The sequence below is a fragment of the Pleurodeles waltl genome, chromosome 3_1 (assembly GCF_031143425.1).
Source record: "Pleurodeles waltl isolate 20211129_DDA chromosome 3_1, aPleWal1.hap1.20221129, whole genome shotgun sequence".
NCBI classification, from domain to species: domain Eukaryota; kingdom Metazoa; phylum Chordata; class Amphibia; order Caudata; family Salamandridae; genus Pleurodeles; species Pleurodeles waltl.
In genome coordinates, this window is record NC_090440.1 from 991,592,474 (window position 1) to 991,612,292 (window position 19,819).

At 46.3% G+C, this 19,819-nt stretch overlaps 1 long non-coding RNA gene across 1 annotated transcript in view; it reads left to right on the forward strand.

Annotated features, from left to right (window-relative positions):
• The first annotated feature begins 2,282 nt into the window (after nucleotides 1-2,282).
• The window catches only part of LOC138283305 (uncharacterized), a 45,882-nt gene continuing 28,345 nt past the window's right edge, over nucleotides 2,283-19,819 (forward strand). The window contains exon 1 of the long non-coding RNA XR_011201177.1: nucleotides 2,283-2,426. This is a non-coding gene — a long non-coding RNA (uncharacterized lncRNA). The remainder of the gene's footprint in view (nucleotides 2,427-19,819) is intronic.

Below are 19,819 nucleotides of genomic sequence, written 5' to 3' on the forward strand. Positions count from 1 at the left end.
ACCGCATAACATTTTGGAGTGGGTTGGGGGAGGGGATGTCAGTGAAATGTGATGCATGTAACACAGGATCCAATCTCGAGTGTCAGGTATCAGAACAAGCTCAACCAAAAAACACACGCCTCGATAAACTTTCTTTATGTTCCTCCATATTGTATTAATAAAAAGCTCAGACACCTTCGAATTCTATTTTGGGGTGCTATAACTGTCACTCCTTGTTCCTCGTTTCATGCGAGGATGAAGGTATTTTGGTGCTAGATTCCTTAAAGGGGCTCTTGTGATATAAGGTATGCTGGAAACCTTGGTCAAGCATCATCTTGTCTCAGGGACTTGCTTGCAATGATGGGGTGGGGTTGGGGGGAATGCTTCTACCCTCCCCTACACAGATTTAAAGGTCGCTTTTTAGGAAAGGACGAAATTATGTCACAACATAGCAGGTAAAGACCACATAGGCAGTGGCGTGGCTATCAATACAGCACCAGGCCCATGATGTGAGAGCCCTCTGGACCAAAAATATGGGCGTGTCTTTGCTACTATATTGTAGCTAGAGGACTAAATTCCCTTGCATGGATGAAGGCCACTGACACCCTTGCTATACCACTGTTAGGATAGCTTTAGGGGTCGCGCATTTTTTTCTATTTTTGGACACTAATTACCCTTTCCCATAACTCAGGCCCTCTTGCCCCTTCATCTTCACCTTACGTATGGTGGTCTCAGAACCTTCTTACCCCCACATTTCCTATATAAGGTCACCTTGGCCCTTCCTTCGTGCTTCCTCGTGTCAGAGTTGGGCGGTGCTCTCCATGGCACTTTCGTGTGGTGGTCCCTGGTCCCAAATGAACCACTGGCGGGGCTGGGCCATATTGTGCGGTGATATTTGACTTCCACTTTTGCTATGGATCTTACTGTGCCCCGTGGTGCTCCTAACCCTCTACCTCTATTCTTATTGCACTCTGTGCTCATTGACCCTCACCCCTAGTCCCCAACCCCACCAGGGTTCTCTCATGGTTCCGTGGGCTTCCCTACACTTTCCACATGAGCCTACGAAGAACCCCCGTTTGTGTTCTCTCGGGGTCAAATGCGATGCTCACTGGGCCTCCCCAACGCCGTAAAATGCCCCATGAGCCCCCTTCAGGTGACGTAATACCACCCCCGCCGCCCCACAACACGCACACACCACGGTTCCTCCTTTAACAACCGGTGCTCGTTTGGCGCCCGCTGAACGATGCCCCCGACCCGCACCTTCTATCTCACCGAGCCCGCCCCCCCCAGTCCACCCTAACGCGTTTGTATGGCGCTCTAAGAGCCCCCTTGTTCACCACGTGACCCCCCTTCCCACTCCACGGAACGCTCCAAAAAAGTGCCTCCCCCGCCGCCCCCCTCCACGGCCCAGGTGCCGCACAAGGCCGGCGCAGACAATGCAGGGCTGGCAGATGGGTGGGAAGGTTCCTGGGCTGGCGTCAGGCTGTCTGCTGGCTCCGGCCTCCTCCCTCAGCCCTTTCCTTTCTGTGCAGCTGCACGACACACAATCAGCCCATCACCCGCCCCCCCATGCATAATTAGCCACCAGGACCCCCGGCTCCTTTCACAGCCTACCCAGCAACAAAGGGGCTTTATATGGGAACAACACATCCAAGTGGGGACGAGGGGCAGCAGCACCCCTCAGGAGGGGCTGGGGTGCCTTCCATTCCCCCATGTGTGGGAAAAGAAGAAGGAATGTACTTATAACCAGCTTGTGGCAGTTTGCTGCCGCCTGAGAGGGAACGGGGTGAGGCTGCTGTCCAAGGGCCTAGCCTGCTGGGGACAGATGGGTGGGGGATAAAGGGTGACGCTCTGTGAAGGAATGAGTGACCCAGAAGGAGTGAGAGTCCGTGAAGGAACGAAGTTATGAGGGAATGTTTTTTTGCGCGGAATGAAGGACTGCAGGGGGCCTGTGAAGTAATGCGTCTATGGAGAGAAATAGAGTTTATTAAAGAACACGGGGGTTTGTGTGAATGAGGGATGCGAAGGAATGTTAGGTCTCAGAAATGATGAGAAACCCCATGGATGACATTCTGTAGAAAACTGACGGCCTGTGACTGAATATAGGTCGGTGAATGACGTTCTGTTTGACGGAATGAGGGTATACAAAATCAGGGACGGAAGAAATGAGCGTATAAGGTAGAAGAATGGTTTATATAGACATGATTGTCTAGTGGGATGGCGCTATGCGTATCGGTCTGACGAAATAAAGTAAAGGAAGAAGTGTGAGGGAAGGAGTAATCTGAGGAAAGGAAGGGTGAAAAGGCACGCGCAGGATGAAGAAAGCAACGAGCGGGTTGTGAAGTGGTGAGGGTTGATGGAGGTCTGAAGGAATGGACGGACTCTGGAGGGCATGAATCGAAGAGTGGTCTGAAAAGAAGTCATTTTCTGATGGAATGAGGGGTTCTGTGAGTATACTGGGGCAGCGAACGAACGAGGGTGTGAAGCAATGAGGGAGCTGTTATGCACTGCCAATAGACATTCTGTGAGGGAACAGGAGCTGTCACGTGCAGGAATGGGGCCTGAATGAATGAAGGTCCTGGAGATGTAAGCAGTCTGTAGGTGTGAGAAGACATTGTGGCCTGTGGAAACGGGTGTGAAACTAACGTGACTTTCTGAAGGGTCTGAACGAATGAGGGTGTATCGCAGGTTCGTAACTTTGTGAAGGAATCGAGCTTTGTGTAGGAAGGTGACTAAAGAAATTAGTCTATGAAGGGAAGTGATTAAGAGTTGGGAGGTTTGAGGGCTCTGTAGGTATGAGCGGTCTGAGAAGAAATCAGGATCTGTGAGAGATTGGGTTTGCAAGAGAACTGCGTCTGTGAACAAAGGTCCAAAGGAATGAAGGGTCTATGAAAGAATAGCGACGTGGATACAAAAGATTTGTTTAAAAAATGAGGGAGGGTATGTGAAAAAACGATAATCTGGAAAGGCTGTGTGCAGGAATGAGACAGCCCGCACTAAGTGATGGAATGAGGGGGTCTGTGGAGGACTGAAGGTTTGAGGGGGTCTGCAGTGGGGAGGCTACTATGAAAAACAAGTGTAATTGAAAGCGTTAAACACTATTGATATGAAACATAATCATTTCTATTATTGTTAGTATGAGTTTTAAAATTATATTTGGATTTCCTAGTTGCTAGAACATTTTAACAGGAAATTACTGACTACGATCATTATAAGGGCCACTGGAATCATGTCATTTGGCGGCTATGGCGTTTCCCCATTATTGTGGATGCCACATAATGTTGTAATACCACCATTAAATGCGCCGAAATACTGCACGTAATTTGCTTTCTCGTGCTGCATAACGTAGCGAACCTATTACATAATTTGGGCTTCTTGGCCGCAAAATTTAAATGACACTGATTGTCAGCAATGCTGTTAAGATGAGGCTGGAACGTTACAGATAAAAGTAGTGCTTTGGCTGAATTGCACACCGGGATTTCGGGAGCTGACACCTCGCAATGTTGACATTTTCTTTGTGGGGTAAAATCCCAGTTTTGTTTACAGAGGTGGGGCTGGGGTTCCATGGAGCCTAATGCAAGCAAGGAAAACTACCCTCCTACCCCCGGTTTGATAGTATAAAAAACAATATGTACGTATCATTTTAGTGTAGGCTCATCAGACCCCTGTGTCTCGGTGGCACTAAACCTGCTACACCGTTGATAGCTACGCCCCGTCCCTAAATATAGCGCTAACGGACGGGCCGAGAACGCAGCTGGGGCAGATAATTCCCGGCAGGGGTTTGGAGACCTCACGACAGCTGCTTCCTGCCAAAGCTATCGTACGCGCGCATCTTGTAGGATGTGCAGCGCGGAGCCGAAGCCTGCTCCTACCAAAACCGGGTGCTTCCGATCCCTCCATTCCCACGCTTGGATCTCTCCGGCCATGACAGCCAGAACCGGCTCGGACCCGCTTTGGACAGATGAGGACGTGCCTCTAGGGACCTAGGAAACCCTTCTGACAGTGCCTTAGCCATATTGGCCTCGCGCAGGCGAGCCTGCCTCACGAATGACTGTCCATCCCTGTCAGCCCTGCTGAGGTAATCGTGAAGTGGTTCACAGTGGTGCAGGAAATCAGCCTAACAGAAATGAACCTCTTTTTCTAGCCTCATTGGCCTTTCAGGGGCAAACCAGGTTAGGTACATTCTACCAGTTTAGGCTTGAAGCTCTCGAATATTCAAAGTAAATGGATGTTAATTTACATTATTTATACCTAAAACATCCTCCTAATGTAAGGTAACGTCCAATCCCCTGACCCTACAGAGGGGTTGCCTGAAATATTTCTGGTTCTCCATTGCCTCACGTGACAGCCTTTCACTGGAGTCACAGTCGGATATCAGGTCTTAGAGTAATGTCACATCTTGTGATCAAACTACAGAAGTTTAGTCACAGCCTAAGGTCAGGTTAGTTAGTGATGTCAATGTTAGATGTCCAGGTTTGTGGAGTGATGTTATGGTCTTATCTCAGTCTCTGACAAATAATGCCCTATTTTGTTGTCAGGCTCGTGGGCTGATGTCATTGTCTACTGTCAGGTACTTGGGAGGACGTCACAGTCTCGCATCAGGTTCCTGAAATGATGTCATTGTCCGATGCGACATACCTGGAGCGATGTCCTTCTGTGACTGGTATTGTTAGCACATCTGACCTTATTTGGTTAATTTACATTAATTTATAAGGGGACATGTTTGTAGGTCGATGGACCTTTTGACTGCGCTTAGAGTAGTTCCCACCATGAGACTTCGTACCAATACAAATCAATAGCAATGACAATAGCATCTATAATCAAAGGAGTCAGTAATTTCCACACACCATGACCTTTCGATCATGAATAACCACACCTTTATGTGAAAGTTAGAATGTTTATTTCCCTATATTAACAATGCTAATATCATGTAACTTAGTCACAAAATCAAATGATATGCATACAGAAACGATAATGGCGGCCCAAATCTCCTAAAGAATCGCAATTTAATCAAGGCTTGGACCACTACACATTCTAAGATTACAGTACAAATCAATAGCAAGAATAACTGCGCAAGAGAAATGGCATACATTTAGATTCAGCAAAGAAAAGACATCAACTAATATTATATGTAGCAAACATCATCAGTGAGAACCCTAACTAACCTTCAGATTAGAATAGCCAATAAAAACTTTATTTCGGCATCCAGTGCCGTAAAAGTCCAATAGCACCACAATAAATATTAGATTCGTAAAAACTTACTTTAAAATAAACAAAAGCAATAGAGGAAGAACAGTACAATCAAAGTGCAATTCCAAATTACTGTCTGGGACTAAAACGTGCAAATTGGATTACAGAGGGACATTGGAGCTAAACAGTCTTGGCCAGCTTCCTTTTAATACGCCACATTCCTCCAATGAATTTGGCAACTGCAATGGTAATGGGCGGGCTTGGGTCTGATTTTAGAATCAGGCACTGGCTGTCTCCCATCCCAATGGCGATCCATGATGACTTAACTCAGTTGATCCACTTCATCTTATTGGAAGTATCAAGCAGACAAACTTCCCTAAACACAATGGCAGAGGAAGACAGTTCGGGATTAGCCATGATTCTCCTCTGAAACAACAACGATCTAAGACCAACTATAGCAGCAAATGGTTGAATACATCCCCCCATAGCTTCAGATCTAGTTCAGCATTTATATCAGTGCGTACCACACGCAAACACCTCTCCTCTGCTACCCCCCCATTCTTGCATGTCAACCATCCATTGTTTAACAGTCGGTGATTCGGGCTGTGCTCACTTGATAGCGACACAGCGCTTAGCGAGCACCGGACCCAGGAGCACAAACCTGTGTCTCATCCTGGTCCCTCCTTTACGGGTCAGGAGCACCTCCAGCAGGCAGTGTTTGACTGAGGTTTCTATTTGTTCATGTGCTATCTCTCGCAGATCCTGTAGCACCGTCAAGGAGTTCTCCAACCCCAGCGCCAACGCCGTCACACCCTCACAGGATCTGTGCGAATCCCACGCCACTTTCTTCCATCGCAAGATTAGCGACCTCCACAACAGCTTCGGACACCAGACCCAACCAAACCCCACCGAACCGGCATCCACGGCCATCACCCTCAACAACTGGTCCCACATCAACACGGAAGAAACCAAATCCATTATGAACTCTATCCACTCCGGCGCCCCTTCGGACCCCTGCCCGCACTTCATCTTTAACAAAGCCGATGACATCATCGCCCTGCACCTCCAGACCGTCATCAACTCTTCTTTTTCTTCTGCTACCTTCCCCGACTGCTGGAAACACGCCGAAGTCAACGCCCTACTAAAGAAACCTACGGCTGACCCGAGCGACCTGAAAAACTTCCGCCCCATCTCTCTTCTGCCTTTCCCAGCCAAAGTAATAGAGAAGACCGTCAACAAACAGCTGACCACCTTCCTGGAAGACAACAACCTGCTCGACCCCTCACAAACCGGATTCCGAACCAACCACAGCACTGAAACCGCCCTCATCTCAGTCACTGACGACATCAGAACCCTGATGGACAACGGTGAAACAGTCGCCCTCATTCTGCTCGACCTCTCGGCTGCCTTTGACACCGTCTGTCACCGCACCCTAATCACCCGCCTCCGCTCCACCGGAATCCAAGGCCAAGCCCTGGACTGGATCGCCTCCTTCCTCTCAAACCGTTCCCAAAGAGTTTACCTCCCTCCGTTTCGCTCAGAACCTACCGAGATCATCTGCGGCGTACCCCAAGGCTCATCACTCAGCCCGACACTCTTCAATGTCTACATGAGCCCCCTCGCCAACATCGTACGCAAGCACAACATCATCATCACCTCCTACGCCGACGACACGCAACTTATACTCTCCCTCACCAAGGACCCCGCCAGCGCCAAGACCAACCTACAAGAGGGTATGAAGGACGTCGCAGATTGGATGAGGCTCAGCCGCCTAAAGCTGAACTCTGAAAAAACGGAAGTCCTCATCCTCGGCAACACCCCGTCCGCCTGGGACGACTCCTGGTGGCCCACAGCCCTCGGCACCGCACCGACCCCCACAGACCACGCCCACAACCTCGGCTTCATCTTGGACCCTCTTCTCACCATGACCAAGCAAGTCAACGCCGTGTCCTCCGCCTGCTTCCTCACCCTCCGCATGCTCCGCAAGATCTTCCGCTGGATCCCCGCCGACACCAGAAAAACCGTGACCCACGCCCTCGTCACGAGCCGCCTGGACTACGGCAACACCCTCTACGCCGGGACCACAGCCAAACTCCAAAATCGCCTGCAAAGCATTCAAAACGCCTCGGCCCGCCTCATCCTCGACATACCCTGCAGCAGCCACATCTCTGCACACCTGAGACACCTGCACTGGCTCCCAGTCAGCAAAAGGATCACCTTCCGACTTCTCACCCACGCACACAAAGCCCTCCACGACAAGGGACCGGAATACCTCAACAGACGCCTCAGCTTCTACGTCCCCACCCGCCTCCTCCGCTCCTCTGGCCTCGCACTCGCTGCTGTCCCTCGCATCCGCCGCTTCACGGCGGGTGGGAGATCTTTCTCCTTCCTGGCGGCCAAGACCTGGAACTCCCTCCCCACCAGCCTCAGGACCACCCAGGACCACTCCGCTTTCCGGAGACTCCTAAAGACCTGGCTGTTCGAGCAGCGATAACCCCCCCTTTTTCCCCTAGCGCCTTGAGACCCGCACGGGTGAGTAGCGCGCTTTATAAATGTTAATGATTTGATTTGTATGACCTCTCCATAATATTCCAGTAATTTACTCCACTCCCTTGTCGTATCTTGGAAGCATGTTGGCTCCAACCCACGCCTAGTGCAAGCAGAGGACCGCAACCTGTTAATCCTATGTAATTGTTGCAGAGTCAAGTAGGTAAGGTGTAGTTAATAAAACTGGGTAAACTTGAACCATGCGTGACTAGCCACCTCTCTAACCTGAGCAAAGGCTCTCCTCCAGTCACTCTTGGAGAGTGGCTGTGGCAGGTCAGAAGCCCATGTGTCACCCACCCTTGTCATATCAGTCTGACAATTGCCCTTAAAGACCTTGTAAGTGCAGGATATTAAACCTCTATTGGAACCATGATCCATTAGAAGTTGCAATGTCTGGGACTCCTCAGGCTCAACAGGAAAATCCGTCCAGATCTCGCGGATCGGTCGGGGCACCTTCTCATATTACAAAAACTAACCCTGCTGCAGCTGGAACAGCTCCTGTTCTTTACGTATTGTGACAAAGTACCATTGAGATACCCGCTGCTTGCCATGGTGCAGCCCCCCTGGACTGATTTCCGCTTTCATTTGGAATAATAAATCCCCCGGTTGGCTCTCCATGTTGTATTTGCGCCCATTGAAGAGTGAGAGCTTGGTCTTTCTGACTTAAAGCTCTATTACTTTGCCAATTTTGCACATTTTTCATCACACTTTTAAAGGGGGAGATTATTTCAGTTTGACTTTATGGACATAATGTTTGATGAATATAATATTAGAGATTTTGGGGGTCATTCCGACCCCGGCGGGCGGCGGGCGCCGCCCGCTGGGCGGAGACCGCCAGAAGACCGGGCGGTCATTCTGACTTTCCCGCTGGGCGGGCGGGTGTCCGCCAAAAGGCCGCCCGCCCGCCCAGCGGGAAAGCCCCAGCAACGATGAAGCCGGCTCCGAATGGAGCCGGCGGAGTTGCTGGTGTGCGACGGGTGCAGTGGCACCCGTCGCGATTTTCAGTGTCTGCTAGGTAGACACTGAAAATCATTATGGGGCCCTGTTAGGGGGCCCCTGCTCTGCCCATGCCTGTGGCATGGGCAGTGCAGGGGCCCCCAGGGGCCCCACGACACCCGTTCCCGCCATCCTGTTCCTGGCGGTTTTTACCGCCAGGACCAGGATGGCGGGAAGGGGGTTGGAATCTCCATGGCGGTGCTGCGAGCAGCGCCGGCATGGAGGATTCTTTTGGGCAGGGGTAAACCGGCGGGAAACCGCCGGTTGCCCTTTTCTGACTGCGGCTTTACCGTCGCGGTCAGAATTGCCCATGAAGCACTGCCAGCCTGTTGGCGGTGCTTCCTCCGTCCACCCCCTTTATCTGTTTGACTAGGTACCCAAAGAAAATCAGGCATAAGACGTTGCTCTGGGCTTTAAAAAGAAAGGATCAATGTGTGTTTCTTGTTGGGCCACTGCAGTCCCTCGATTGGGTCTTTAACATGACTGGGACGGCTCTCTATTAGGCTCTAGTTTGACCAGGGTATTTGTGGCTAGGGAGGGCTGAATGTGATGAGTTTGAAACCGGGCAGATGGGCATCATTTGCCTAAGCTCATGACAGCTTGGGGCACTATAGTTTAGTGACTTCATATTCCAATTCCAATTGGCACACTGGACCCCCCTTATAAGTCCCTAGTATATGGTGCCTAGGTGCCCAGGGCATTGGGGTTCCCGGAGATCCTTATGGGCTACAGCATTTCTTTTGCCACGTATACGGAGCTCAGGCAAACCGTTTTTCAGGACTGCTGCTGCAGCCTGCGTGAAATAGTGCACACACTATTTCGCAGCAATTTTCACTGCCCTTAAGTAACTTGTAAGTCACCTATATGTCTAACCTTCATTTACTGAAGGCTAGGTGCAAAGTTACTAAGTGTAAGGGCACCCTTGCATTAGCAAAGGTGCCCCCACGCTGTCCAGGGCCAAGTCCCCGGACTTTGTGAATGCGGGGATACCATTACACACGTGTACTACATATAGGTCAATACCTATATGTAGCTTCACAATGGTAACTCCGAATATGGCCATGTAAGGTGTCTAAGATCATGGAATTGTCCCCCCATTTCAAATCTGGTTTTTGGGGGCCAATCCCATGCATCCTGGGGGCTCCACAATGGACCCCCAGTATTGCCAAACCAGTTCTCTGAGGCTTGCACTGCAACTACAGCTGCTGCCACCTCACAGACAGGGCTCTGCCCTCCTGGGGTCTGTGCAGCTCATTCCCAGGAAGGCAGAACAAAGCATTTCCATTGGGAGGAGGGTGTTGCACCCTCTCCTTTTGGAAATAGGTGTTACAGGCTTGGGAGCGGGAGTCTCTGGAAATGCTTTGAAGGGCATAGATGGTGCCCTCCTTGCATAAGCTAGTCCACACCGGTTCAAGGACCCCCAGTCCTTGCTCTAATGCAAAACTGGACAAAGGAAAGAGGAGTGACCACTCCCCCGTCCATCACCACCCAAGGGGTGGTGCCCAGAGCTCCTCCAGTGTGTCCCTGGCATTAGCCATCTCGTTTTCCAAGGTGTGGGAACACTCTGGAGATCTCTGAGTGGGCAGTGCCAGCAGGTGACGCCAGAGACCCCTTCTGATAAGTGCATGCCTGGGTAGGTAGCCAGTCCCCCTCTCAGGGCTATTTAGGGTCACTCTTGTGGGTTTCTCTTCAGATTCGGCTTGCAAGGCTCTTCCAGGAATCCTCTGCATCCTCTGCTTCAGCTTCTGACCGTCAGATCAACCACAGACTGCTCCAGGAACAGCTGTAACTGCAACAAAATATTCAGGACGATTCCTGTGACCTGCAACTTCAGCTCCAGCCAGTATTTGCAACAGTTTACGAGGTGTGCACACTGTGAGGACTCCACGTCTTCACCTTGCACCAGAAGAACCAAAGGAATCTCCCGTAGAGTGATGGGGTCACTTCTCTGCTCCTGCTGGCGCCTTCCAAGACGACGACTGGTTCTCTGGGACTCCTCTCCTGATGACGAGCGTGCTCCCTGGAATACAGGTGGTGGACCCATCCGATCCAGACTGTCCTAAGGTCCAGCTGTCCAAAGTTGGAGGAGGTAAGAGCTTGCCTTCCTGGTTTGCGACTGTACCCCTGTGCACCACAACATTTCAAGCGCCTTGGGCTTCTGTGCACTTCTTCCAAGGATCCTTTGTGCACAGTGTAGCCCAGGTCCCCAGCACTCCATCCTGCAACGCACAACTCGTTGAGTTGTTCTCCGGCTGCGTGGGAGCTTCTTTTGTTGTGCTGCACCAATCGCAATTTGCACCTTCTTTGTCCATGTGTCCTCGGACTCCTGTGGGTGCTGCCTGGTCCTCTGTGGGCTCTCTCCAGTGTTAGGAGCCCTCTCTGCCTCCTCAGTCCGAGTTTAGGCCCCAGGTCCCTCCTGGGCCCAGGCAAGGCCATTTTGACGCAAACTCCGACCTTGCTTGAACCAAGGCTTGTTGGAAGAATCCAGCAACGCAAACAGCATGCATTCAACTTCTTGACGTGGTACATCTCCTGCACCATGCAGGAACCCGCAGCCATCTTCTTTGGTGCTTTTCTGCAGACTTCTTCTAACTGGAGAATCCTCTTTTGCACCATCTTCTAGGTTGGCAGAGGCTCCTGTCCTTCCTGGAATCTTTTGGGACTTCTGGACTTGGTCTCCTCTCTTCACAGGTCTTCAGGTCCAGGAATCCACCATTTGTTGCTTGCAGTCTTGCTTGGTTCCTGCAATAACCCTTATTACGATCTGTAGTATGTCCTGCGGAAACTTGCAGTACTTTACTCCTACTTTCCTGGGCTCTGGAGTGCGGTATTTTACTTACCTTTGGTGTTCTCATACACTCCCAGCACCCCTCTACACACTACACTTGCCTAGGGGGAAATTCGAGATTCGCATTCCACTGTCTTAGTATATGGTGTGTGTTGCCCCTAGGCCTATTACATTCTATGGTATTTTATACTGTTTGCACTATTCTATGACTATTTACTTACCTGATTTTGGTCTCTAGTGTATATATTGTATATAATACTCACCTCCAGAAGCAGTATTGCCTCTAAGATATTTTTGGCCTTGTGTCACTAAAATAAAGTACCTTTATTTTTGGTAACACTGAGTATTGTCTGTTATTGTGTATAAGTACTGTGTGACTTTAGTGGTATTGCAGGAGCTTTGCATGTCTCCTAGTTCAGCCTAAGCTGCTCTGCTACAGCTACCTCTAGACAGCCTAAGCTGCTAGAACACTGACTACATTTAACTAATAAGGGATAACTGGACCTGGTATAAGTTGTATGTACCTAGGGTACCCAATATAAACCAGGCCAGCCTCCTACAGGTGCTTAAGGGCATTCGCTCAGAGCAGTGCTTAATTTGTGAACAAAAAGTCACAGTGCCCAAAGTTCTCCTTTGAAACTCGGGGCTGCTGCAATTAAAGGTGCAAGCACAGAATAGTGAGGCAGCGTAATGGTAAAGCCATCTCAGGCCTCTTTAATCAATATACAGCCACTCCCTGCCCCTTCAGGTCACTTTTGCAGCTTCCTGCTTTCTCCCATTGTGACACTTTCTCCTTTTTCTCTTCCTTCGTCTTTCCCATATGTCTTTCGTATGCAGTAAATGCCTGATGCAGAAAAATAAGTGCTGGCCCTCAAAATTAAGTGATGGTGCCCCCCATCAGAGACTCACTGCTTGTAGGAGATTAAGGAACTGTTTTAGAGTTTGCCAGACGGGTTACTCCACTACAAACGTGGCAAATACCACAATATGATATAATGCTCTTGTAATAAGATGGACGCATTAGTCACTATGTTCGTGATGAAGTAACCTGTTCACCAAACTCTAAATCAAGCCCCAACATTGTTTAATATTGATAAGAGTTTGGCTACCAACAGCTGGATATTGTTAAATTTCAGCCGTACACTGTCTACAGCAAAACAATAAATAGCTTCTGAGATCATCTAAGTATCTCCACAAAGGGAAAAAAATAATCACTTGGCAACAGCAACTGTGAATGCTACTGATATACCTTGCCATCAGATGTACCTTTACTGAGCATTCAAGAAAGTCATAACGATGGCTGAGAACGTGTAGTTCCATATTTGAAGGAATATACAATGAACTGAAGCAATAAAGACAAAGGATGTGAGCTGGCAATCCACACCCTGAAATATTTATTTTTCCCTGAAGCAAAAATATCGAACATCTAAGGAGAAATTAACAAATTAAGCTAATAGCCTTCTCTCATAAAACTTCCTATAAAACTTTAAAATATTCAAGTCAAAGTTATCTCAAACTTGTTACTGAAAATTAAAATAAAATAAACGTATAACCCACAACATTTGGATTCAAGGCATGTCTGCAAAGGTCCAGCAATGGAGCAATGTGCCACAGGGGACATGACATAGAGAATATGTCACATTGGTAGCGATATTTATTAATACATTCTAGGATACATGCTGAGATATGACTCAGTCCTCGAGAATAGACTGCAGCTAGAGTATTTTATCCAGAAATACCTTCTATGATCATAATTACCAATGGCAAATGCTTTTGTAGGGGGACTTACCTATTCAGTAAATCTGACCAGTGGGATAGTGACAGTCACCCTCAAGAGGTTATTGGAAGTGTGAATAAAGAAAGGGACAATATTCAAGAACTCGACTTTCAATAATCAAGAGACCAGCATTCAGATAACCTACATAGCCAGACCCCAAAGTGTTGTGAAGCATTAAACCCCTTAAAAAGGGGGCTCTTTTTTCACCAACCTGCTCTACCACATTTGTTTTTTAACAGAGTAGAGATATTTGACAGACAAGCTGAAATTTACAGCAGCGAGCATGCACATTAAGCCCATTTGTCCTGAACAGCGTCCTGAACAGTATTTTTCAAGCTATCTTTGCTTTCTGGTCAATTATAATTAGAAACGTCTTTCAGCAGCGGCCTGGTTGCAACCACTGCGCAGTCCATAGCCTGGATAACACACACAACCCCTTGACCAAAGACAATGGGGCTTTCTCATGGGCCTAAAGGGCAGAAAGGGTGACAGAGACAAATGTTACTGATCATTAGCAAACAAGCCCCACTAGTTCATGGGAGTGTGTTGTACTAGGATAAAGGGAGTTTGCTTGTCATCTGTAATTCAACTGCAAAGAAGAAACCTTTCAACTGTAAACTTCATTGTTTTCCGGTGCACATCATTTGATGCAGCTTTGGGTTGTTTTTTCCAAATGTAGTGTTTGAAAGTTGCTTTTGTATCCATTGTTTTAACTTTGAGCTTTAAGTTATATGTAATGTAAATCAGGCACTGCAACATTGTGTTTTGTGACTTTAAGTTGAGACAGAAAAAGCAGGCAGATTTGTCTAACTTAAAAAGTCTAATTGAAAATCACTCAAAGTAAATTGAATACGCTGATTAACAATATTGAATCACATACAAAATGTACCTTTAATAATAAAGCACAAATTACTTCATTTAGCTATGTCTGCGGTGAAGGCGAGGTATTTTAGTTTGTCTATAGTGTGCATTTTTACCATGTGACATTGGGTTTTTGAAGTTCCAGATTAACAGAAGACTGATTAAATGAAGGAGCTGATAGGTGAGTAAGGAACATCAAGGCTGCAGTATATCTTGCAAACGTGAGGGTCAAACTGAGGTGAATCAAGGCAGAAAAATTCTAAATTGAGTTATTGAAGCTGTATGATACTCACAGCTGGGGCTTTTATTCTGACCACTCACACATCCCTAATACAACAAGGGCAGCTGTCACCACTAGGCCATCCAGTATGCTCTTATTGGTTACACTTCAAAGAGTATTCCCCTGCATTACAGTGCAAAACATGTGGTCAATTTGCACATTGCAGGCATACCCAACCAGGTAGGATGTGAAAATCTCAAGAGCTAAAACAATTGTGTGACTTTGTTTCTGATTGGTGGCCTGATTTTACTCACCAGGTTTTAAACTGTTGCTAATAAAGGCCTTTCAGTGTTCTTTGCCAATCACATCCACCTGGGCCTATGATCGGATGTGTCACTTTGCATTAGGCTTAATTTGGGTACTTTTTACCATAAGCATTTAACAAAGCCTGGCCTGTTTTTTTGGATATCATTATAGTCAGGATAGCAACTAAGGTCTCTGGTTTTGGTAATAGCCAGTGATGATCACAAATTACAGCATATGATTGTGTGTCTATCATTGGCTTTGATTCAGTGTTCACTTGGGTCTTTTCTTGCAGAAGATCTACCATCCATGTACTTACCCGGTGCTTGAAATAGAACACAGAGATTTACTATTATTATCTGGGCAACTTAATGGTGAGTTTGGCTAGTTTAATGTCATGTAGCACTTTCTGTATGTGGATCAGGTAGTCTTCATGTCTGGTACTGAAAGCTTCTATGTCATCTATGACAGCAAAATAGAATTCAAATGTATCAGTGAGGTCTTAATAGGCCAGCTTCAGGAATTCATAAAGTGCATTCTCTGACCCTAATGGCATCACTCAGCAAAGGAACAGACTACCTGGTGCTGAAAAAGCAGATTTCTCCTTGGCACTCGGTCAGGACAGTGTTCTTCTACCCACAGATCAAATCAATAGATGATCTTGGACCAAGGACCCTAAAACTATCAATAAGCTTGTCAGCTCCTCAAATGGTTTTGACTTCAGTGTTGCTGGGCACACTGAGTCTTGGTAGTGAATACACAGTCTCTGATACATTGTTCTTGTCTCGTAATTCATATATTAAAAAATAACCCAGAGGCTTTGGCAAATCTTAATGTACGAAACACAGTCTAGCATGTATAATGATAGAGGTGTGGACGTTGTCTGAAATATTGTAGGTTTTTATTTTCACACTTGTGTTAATGTACCAGTGTTAGTAAGGGAGGAGATCTTGGAGAACTGCCACAGAAAAACCTTGCAATTGTGCCGCTTCGATGTCAGTGTGGATGAGAGTTCCCCTGGCTACACACAACCAACTTTCCTTTAAAGCGGATGATGAAATGCCTCAAATTTCTACTTTTCCTCCTTGATGCTGTATAGATATTTCCAGTTGGTAATGATATGGGCATATTGACATTGAACATGATGGGGTTGCCTGGGGTACCCGTGTTAACCTTGCTTTTGTTTTTGTAAGGACGATGTAAGGGACAGATAATCTCGTTCTCAATGCTATTGGCCTGGAGGGCTCCATAATCAACACCATGTGGTTTAGCTGGTTAGCACTCTACTCTATCTATGGTCTATTCTAAGTAGGTTAGTCTATCTGCCATTCAGAAATCAATTTTGTCAAGACTTTCATCTCTAGGTAACTATTGCACCTAAAAGAGGTCTTTATGGTCAGGCAGCGAGACTTCCTCCACCAGCCATCACAAGAGAAATTAAATTTCTGGGACACCTGGACAACCCACCAGTGACATGTTCACACTCCAATCTAAGTTGATCACATTGTAGAGCCTTACATCTTGGATTTCTGGCCCGAACACTCCACATCACTAGGCTGACCCTATTCCTACTCAACATAGTTGTTAATAAGCAAGCAGGTAATCCTGAAGTAATCTTGTATTTCCACTTAAACAAGTCTGATCTTATCACTTACCCGAACGGTCAGTAGAGTCCCCACAAGGCACATTGAGATTTCCATGTGATAAAAACAAACTGCCTTGTTGACGTTCCTAAGGTCAATATTTTCTGTCCACTATAGTGACCCACTTTTTTTCTATCTCTAACCCTTATAATCTGCTCTCCAACAAGAAAGATGGACTCCAGAAACGAGTAGGTGTTCTTGATCACCCTGCCCAGAATCTTTAGTCCACCTTCCTAGGGTTATTGTGACTATCCTGGAAAGGTTTCTGTGTTTTTCTCTTCTACGTTGCAATTGGTCTGGTTACCTATGATCTTTCCCGGGCAGTTGGCATTCCATCTCAAATGAGTTAGGGAAAAGCAATCCTAGCAGCCCTAGCATCATCTATGTGTGGCCTGTGGAGGCCTGCCCAGCTTTGAACCAATTGAGTTTCCACCTTTATGGCTTTGACGTCCTCTCTTCGGATTCCTTCTGTGGGCCTGGGCATTTTATGGATTGTGATGGAATGTGGGGCTGCAGCTTAGGTCAGTGTGTCTGATTTTGCTAAATCCACTGCCCCTTTTGATTCACTTGGTTTGCAGTCCATCTGGCTGCAGCACATATATTACAAATAAGTTTCAGGGACTGAGAGTCACGCAGAAGGTGATGCAAATTCCTGGGAGACATGTCCAAGGCATCTTGTCTGACAAATAGATTGAATAATTCCAGGTAAGAACGTATATAGTTCCACAGTACCCCTTAGTTTTATTTGTTATTTTCTCTGTTCACCCATAAATCTCAACATATGTTCTAATTTTTATTAGCAGCCCTGCAGCTTCTCAAACTCTCTGCAAATGTCTGCTCAAACGTCCTTGCGGTTGTTTGCGTGCACCTTCTGATCAGGCTCATCAAGTTCCATGTTGATAGTTATGTTAAAAATAATAATATCAACATGTTTATACGTAGCTCTTACTACCCCAATTTTCCTCTTTTGAAACTGTGTAAATAAGAAGTTTCAATATTTCTCAATGTAATTGTACTCTATCTATCAACCTCAGATGGATGAACGACTAAGTCACCCTGCTTGGATTTTGATGTGGACACTGCAGAGCACACAGAGATCAAAGGAGGGCACTGAACTCACTGGGCCATTGTGCCAACTTGTTCTCCTCATTGAAAGTAGATAACATATAAGCCTGTAGACTTTTCCTCACATACCATTTTATACATGATATCTGACAAATCAGACTCTGGAACCAGCACATGCACAGTGAAGAACAGAACATGCTGCTGGAGGGACATTTGTTGCAACCAAGTAGGCAGTGGTGGAGCAAAGAAAATTTACCCCTCTGCTTTGGAAGTAAAAGGCAGCATATTTGGGGTTCATTGGACCTTCATGCCCCATTGCCACTCTGGCTGCTGCACTCATGATACGTACGCACCTGTACCTAGGGAACTTTTGGCTTTAGTTACAACTTGGCCCTGTTGGCCAGATCTCACTTGAGAGTCTAGCTGCTTGTGCTTTTACTCATTAACTAAGTTAGTATTAACTAGGACTGCATGTGAAGAGCTTTGACCTGGGAAGCAGGACTTCCATTTGCATAACCGATCAGTGCATAGAGAGGAGAGGCAGGGAAAAGCAGTCTCTTAATATCGAAGGGTAAGGAAACCAAAATGTCCATGCACAGAGGAAGAGAAAGCCGTCTGGGCAACACACACAAATTTCTCTTCAGAGATTCTAGCAGCTCTCCACTGATATCCATTAGTACAAAATCCCCAGACGTATAGGATGTTTAGAGATGAGAAAGGGTCACAGGTCCTGTTATGCATCTTACATGATCAAATAGTACAGACCACACAGAATCAAGTGTATTTTACTCCAATCTCACTGAGCCAACTAAGGGGTCTGGACTTTAACCATGAATTGCCATTCTATAACCTCCAGTAGTAAACCCCTTTTTCTCTATTTTCATCTTGTATGCAGGACAAGCTTGCCTAGCTTTGAAATGTAATCACTATTACCATACCTTTACACTGTTTTGATACAGTTCAGTCACAGCTAGGTGTACTTAGAGGTTGGATGAAACTCTTGTGCTGGTAAACCAATATTTTCTGTTGAGATGAAGGCCATGACATTTCTACACAAGGGGACGAAACATCAACACCTTGACTGCAATAGACTGGTTAAATTTTTACTAGGATACTAACTTGTGTGCTCTATGCAGGTGCTCTAAAACTTTTTGGCTGTCAGTCTGATATATCACATCTGTTTGTTACTAATGTACACTGTACATATATATGATATTTTTTATTGCCCACAACAGTCACTCAAGTCACTGATACTGGCACAATTGTCATGTATATAAGTAAATATATTTTTGTAAGATCTGATAAAAACTGAAATGTTTAAAAATGATGGCAATGTCATTGCTTTCTCGTTAAGGACCATTTTTAAATAAAAATGCTAATTATATATAAACGAGAAAAAATAAAAAATAATTAGTTCTATTAATGAAATTATAAAAATGAGTTAAATAATAAGGCACTGAGGCAAACAGAATTAAAGATTTTCTTACCGAAGGTTAGCCTAAGGAATTCCTTTTGTGTGTGGCTGGATACCCTGGTGGGATGAAACGTGCTGTACAGTTTTGTGACAATCAGTCTTTTGGTGAATTTCTAGTACTCTCAATTCTGGTTTGGCAGTTTTGTTCTAAATGTTAAAGTGTGCCATGCTAAAATAAATATTGTTTCGTTCTTTCAAAGCCATTTAAAGGTATTTTGTTTAAAATAAAATACCACCGAGAGTGCAACTCTGGATAAATGTGACTTGATCAAACACCATAAAAGGTCCTCACTCAACTGGACATAAGCAACCCAATTAGACTTATTGCAAGCATTCTTTCCCGCACCTTTTATGTTTTAAAGGGTTATGCCCAGACGTGGACCCTGCTCCCTTTGCCCTTGGAACTAGCTGCATTTGACTGATGAGCCTAAATCAGGGCAAATTTAGTCTTGGGTTGCTTCTGTTTCGGTTCACAGAAGACCTGGCCTAGTAATTCAAGCGGGAGAGTTTCTGTTGGAGCAGAGTCAAGAAGGATTTGAATATGGCTAGGTCAAAACTGAGGTGGCATGGTGAACAAAAGAACAATGAGGTGGAAAGCTACCTCGAGCAATTTCCATTGGCTAGACTCATTGCAAGTTTTCTTCCCATCACTTTTTGTGTATTAAATATGCCTGGACACACAGGCAGTTCGGGTGCAACTCTGTCAAGTCCAAGTGCACGAGCCACTCAAGAGGCTGCTAATGCCTTGTCTCCTTCCGATCCTATAGAAACTGTCCAGCACAAGATCATGTAATAAAATAATGCAGTCTCCATACATGTCTGTCTGCCTTTGATTTTAGTGTGGGTCATTTCTTCCAAGCCTCTTCATTGCAATTTCTCAACCTTCTTTATCTCCCTTACTCTCCCTCGTCTTTCATCGTGACACGTTGCCTTTGATAGCGCGTCCAGTCCTTATAAATTACTTGTACTTGGACAC